Below are 5,915 nucleotides of genomic sequence, written 5' to 3'. Positions count from 1 at the left end.
GTTCCCACTATACTCCAGCGTTGAGGGAATAGACACTATTATTGGGTCTAAGTCAAATTATCTTTAAAATTTTTGTTTTCTATTAGGTGCATGCGCCGGGCGGTGGTGGCACATGCCTGTAATCCCAGCACTTGGGAGGCAGAGGCAGGTGGATCTCTGTGAGTTCGAGGCCAGCCTGGTCTAGGACAGGCTCCAAAGCTACAGAGAAACATTCTCAAAAAAACCAAAAAACAAAACAAAACAAAAAAAAAAAATTAGGTGCATGGGGGGTGGGGTGATACATGTATGAATGCAGGTGCCCATGGAGGCAGAGAGTCAGAACCCCTGGGGCTAGAGTTACAGAAGGTTGTGAGCTGGCCAACATGGGTGCTGGGACTGGAACCCGAGTCCTCTGGCAGAGCAAGTGCTCCCCAAAGCCCCCTAACTAAAGTCCTCTATGTAGTCCTCAGCACATTTCCAGTGTTCACAAACCAAATCCTCAGCTGGCTCTCCAAGCCTGGCCTTTAGCAGCATCACTAGAATGTCTTCAGAGAAGGAAGGAGGGGTAGTCACCAGGGTAGCCACTTTGAGGACAGTTCCCAGAGAGCTGGGCATGGTGGTGTTCACCTGTAATCCCAGCATTTGGGGTTAGCCTGGACTACATGAGACCCTGTCTCAAAAACAAAAAAGATGGGGCTGGAGAGATGGCTCAGAGGTTAAAAACACTGACTTTTCTTCCAGAGGTCCTGAGTTCAATTCCCAGCAACCACATGGTGGCTCACAACCATCTGTAATGAGATCTGGTGCCCTCTTCTGGCCTGCAGTCATACATGCTGTATACATAATAAATAAATAAATCTTTTTTAAAAAGAGTGACTACAAACAAAAAAGATGGTTCCAATAATTCCACTGATTATGATGCTTGCGTGTGGCCTCTCCATCATGTCACAGCTGAGCTGTGGGATCAATGAGCTACCGCCTCACTTCCGAAGTTGGACTGTGAATAATGCCACGTTTTTTTCTGCCTTGCTGTATCACTCACTGTGAGGGGAGCAGCTACTTTAATGTGAAGATACCCATTGCCTATGGGGACGCCTGCCCCTGTGGTGAGAAACAGTAGATGCATGAGCTAGCTCCGAAACGGATCCTTCAGCTGCAGATGGGCCATCAGAGAGTGAAGCCCTGTGAGAGAGTACCTGAACCAGAATCTTGGAGCTAAGCCATCCCTAGGTCCCGTCTCCCCCCACCCCCAACCTGAGTGAGAAACTGTTATGTTCTACGCTGTTGTACACTGGGAATATTTTATTACACAGCCAAGATACCCAACAGGCACCCAAGAAGCACTTTCTCCCCCCATCTATATTTTTTTTCCCATTCCCTTTATTCTCCAGGATCCTAAAGGGCCTCCTACAGTCTTAGGCTACTGAAAGTGGAAGCTTGAGTCTTCCACACTCCCAGGATGCACCACAATGACCAGCTTTAAAGGGATTATCAACTTGTCCAGTAAAGACGTAACAGAGATGCAGGGGCAAACAGGCTGCTTGACTTCCAACTCTGTCCAGATAAGGATGCTTTCAAAGTCGCAGCCTTTCCAGCGGGCCCTCTACATGCCTTCATCAACTCTGGAAAGCAGTGCTATGGCCCATGATTGACAGGCTGTTTTACACTGACTTCTTACCTCTGTGCAGGAAGACCAGCATCCTAAGACAGTAAACAGTCTAACAGGACAGCTTGCCAATAAAGTAAAACCAGATCCTAGCCCTGAAATATACCCTCGATTTTAAATACACCACCAAGTTTTTAGCACATTTATCTATTTGGGTACATGTGTGGCGGTCAGAGGAGAACGTAATGGAGTCAGTTCTCTTCTCCTACTGTGTGGCTTCTGGAAATCAAACAGGTTATCAGGTGTGGCAGCAAGCATCCTCATCCAGAGTCATCTCCGTGGCCCTACTAAAAGACCAAGAAGACCCAAGTAACAAACACCTTGAGTAAAAGAATACTACACCACAAAATGCAGCTGTGCAAAATAATAGGGGGAGGGCCGGGCAGCGGTGGGGCACGCCTGTAATCCCAGCACCTCGGGAGGCAGAGCCAGGCGGATCTCTGTGAGTTTGAGGCCAGCCTGGTCTACAGAGCGAGATCTAGGATAGGCACTAAAACTACACAGAGAAACCCTGTCCAAAAAAAAAAAAAAAGGTATGGGGGGGGAGGTATAAAAAAAAAATTCAATAGCTTAAACCAAATGACTCAGTTATTTGATTATTATAAACTACCAAAATTTACTAAAGAAATAAAAACAGTCCTATTTTAAGAAAACCAAATTGGTAGTTTAAAGAACCTAAAAAAGAAAAAAATTTAAAAGCTGGACATGGTAGGTAGCACATGCCTTTAACCCCAGCATCAGGAAGCAGGTGGATCTCTTGAGTTTGAGGCCAGCCTGGTCTACAGATCGAGTTCCAGGACAGTCGAGACTACACAGAGAAACTGTCTCAAAAAACAAACAAACAAACAAACAAACAAAAAACCCTGAGATCCAGAGATTCCATTGGGTTTTTATAGCTGGGCATACTTAAGCCCTAACAAATCAATTAACATGGCAGATTTTTGATAGATTCGTTAAGGTTATTTTCTCATATTTTATGCTTACAGAAAAAATTTAAATGTTATAAACAATCAAAATTGTTTTCTTTCTAAAAATGTGTCAGCAAACCAGACATGGTAGCATACCTAAAGTCTCATCGCTCAGGAAGGTGACGTAGAAAAAGGATGCTAAGTTTGGGAGCCAATCTAGGCTACATACTGAGAACTGTCTTAAAAAAAAAAAAGGCACGGTGGTGGCACATGCCAGTAATCCTATCTATTAGGAACTAATACAAACAACAAAAAAAAAACCCCACACACATAGGTTCAAGGACAGCCTGGGCCATACAGTAAAACACTGCCTAAATAAAAAAAAAAAAAAAAATCTAATACACTTAAAGTTACAATTAGGCAGCCGGGCAGTGGTGGCATACACCTTTAATCCCAGCATTCCTGAACTCTGGAGGCAGAGGAAGGTGGATCTCTATATTTGAGGCCCACCTGATCTACAGAGTGAATTCCAGGACAGCTGAGGCTACCCAGAGAAGTCCTGTCTCAAAGAAAAAGAAAAAGGCTTAAAGTTTTTTGCTAGGTTACTCAAGATAGATAGATAGATAGATAGTAGATAGATAGATAGATAGATAGATAGATATAGATATACACACACATATATATACACGTATATATGTATATATATAATTGTATAATATATTGTTTATAATTATATATATAAGGATAGCCAGGCGGTGGTGGCACTCGCCTTTGATCCCAGCACTCGGGAGGCAGAGGCAGGCGGATCTCTGAGTTCGAGGCCAGCCTGGTCTCCAAAGCGAGTTCCAGGAAAGGCGCAAAGCTGCACAGAGAAACCCTGTCTGGAAAAACTTAAAAGAAACAAAAACAAAAACAAACAAACAAAAAAAACCAGAACAGCTCTCAACTCCAGACCTAAGAAAACACAGGGAAGAGGTAGAATTATTAGGATTCAAATATTTAGCCAGGTATGGTGGCTCACACCTGTAATCCCAGCACTTGGGAGACAGACAGGCAGGAGGATTACTGTGAGTTAGAAGCCATCCTAGGATACAGAATAAGACTTTGTATCAAAATACAAAACAAAACACCCTCCCGGCAAAACGAACAAAACAACTTAAAATACCCCAAGGCAGTGGCCCCGAGTGTAAGAACAGACGTTTTAAAAGATCCCTCATACCCGAGGAGAGCAGCTGTCCACTGGCCCGGGGACGCGGGGTACAATGGTTCTCCTGGGCACACTCCACACCAGACTCAGCTGCTGTGCAAAGGAACTGCCTCTGCTGAGGAGGAGAACTGCGGGGACCCCTCAGAAAGCCAAGCCAACAGGAAGCCCCCTGAAGGGCCCCAGGAGCAAACAGGAAGGAGCAAGTCTCTCCTCCGCTGTCCAGCCTTCCAGTCTCCCTGTAGCGCCCCCAACAGGGCGGGCATCTGGTAAAGCTGAACACAGCGTCAGGGCTTGGAGTTAGGGGAGGTTGATAACTGACAGCCTAGGAATGGTCACACACAGGCACACACTGCCTTGGGAAGGATGGTGGCAGTTAAGGCTTTTTATTTTATAATTTTTTTAAAATTTTTGCATCAATCGACATTTAATGTCCAAAAGAGGCGTGGATGCAGAGCAAAGATGTAGCAGGGTCTCAGCTCCTGCACCAGAAATGAGAGATGAACAAAAACTAGACATTTCCAACTGGCCAGAGTCTTGCAGGGCAGATAAGGCTTTTTTTAATGACTTTTAAAAAAAGATTTGTTTATTATGTATACAGTGTTCTGCCTGCATGTATACCTGCAGGCCAGAAGAGGGCACCAGATCTCATTACAGATGGTTGTGAGCCACCATGTGGTTGCTGGGAATTGAACCCCAGCCTCAGCAAGAAGAGCCAGTGCTCTTAACCTCTGAGCCATCTCTCCAGCCCCAAATAAGGGCTCTTAAGCCAGGTACATGAGTTTTAACTAAGTAAGCCACAAAATACACAAGAACTTAAATTTGAAGTTAGGAAAGGGGTGTGATGGTGAGTCAAGATTTTTCTTTAAAGAACAAAAATGTTAACCATGCACTCTAATCGTGGAGCGACACACCTCAGCTCCTGTAAAGCACTATTTTTAAAGATCAAAATTAGGGGCTGGAGAGAAGGCTCTGTGGTCAAGAAGAATATGCTGCTCCTGCAGAGAACCAAGTTCAGTTCCCAGCACTGACATCAGGCATCTCACAACTACCTGTAATTCCTGTTCCAGGGGACCTGTTGCCCTCTTTTGGCCTCCTCAGATAGCCTCCCCACACACACACCACATACACATAAGTAAAAATCTCAAAACAACTTTTTTACATTTCATTTCAGCCAGGCAGTTGTAGCGCATGCCTTTAATTCTCAGGATGCAGAGGCAGGCGGATCTCTGAGATCGAGGCCAGCCTGCTCTAAAAAGCAAGTTCCAGAACAGCCAGAGCTGTTACACAGAGAAACCCTACCTCCAAAAATAAAAATCACTCATTTTACATTAATTTAAAACATATATGATTTACTGTAATTACTCAAGCAGGTGAATTGTAACCCTATACACAAATTCATGTCTACACAGAACCCGAGAATGTGGCTTTGCTTGGGATAGGTTTCATTTAAAATGAGGACGCGGATTTAAATTGGTCAGATGGGTTCTGGTTCTTGTCAACGGAGAGTGCAGTGTGTAAAGACCCGGAACAGGTGCACAAGAAAGCAGCCATGTTGACAACAGGTAGGCATAACACTGCCACAAGCCAAGGAAGTGAAGGCAAGGAAGGATCCTTACCTTGGGAGGCAGTGTGGCTCTGCACTCACCTTGATTTCAGACCTCCAGATTCTCCGAAAGTCTGAGCGTACATTTCCACTGTTTTCAATTTTATGAATTCGGGTGTTTTGCCAGCATGTATGTCTGTGCACTATGCTCATGTCTGGTGCCCAAGGAGACCAGAAGAGGGCACAGGATTCCCCAGGACAAAGGTCACAGATGGCTGTGAGCCACCGTGTGGGTGCTGAGACTCGAACCATTGAGCCATCTCTCCAGCTCAGGTTTTACTGTTTTAAGCCAACCAACTCAGTGATCCTGTTAGGGTAGACCAACGAAACTAATTACTGAGGGGTTTTCTTGTCCTCTATGAACTCTGTGTGGGAGGAGAGTGCCTTGCTTTGTCTTGCCCTAGCCATACCAGGAGGCGACTTTGTATGGGAAGAGAGGATGGGGTGACAAAGAGCAGCAGAAATCCCCCCAAACCTGGACTCTGTAAAACGCTTGTGAAATCACCTTGCTCCCCCGCCCCTTGGAAAAGCAGATTTCTTAAGCATAGGAAC

The sequence above is a fragment of the Onychomys torridus genome, chromosome 7, assembly GCF_903995425.1.
Source record: "Onychomys torridus chromosome 7, mOncTor1.1, whole genome shotgun sequence".
Lineage (NCBI taxonomy): Eukaryota > Metazoa > Chordata > Mammalia > Rodentia > Cricetidae > Onychomys > Onychomys torridus.
Note: the sequence above shows the minus strand (reverse complement) of the source record.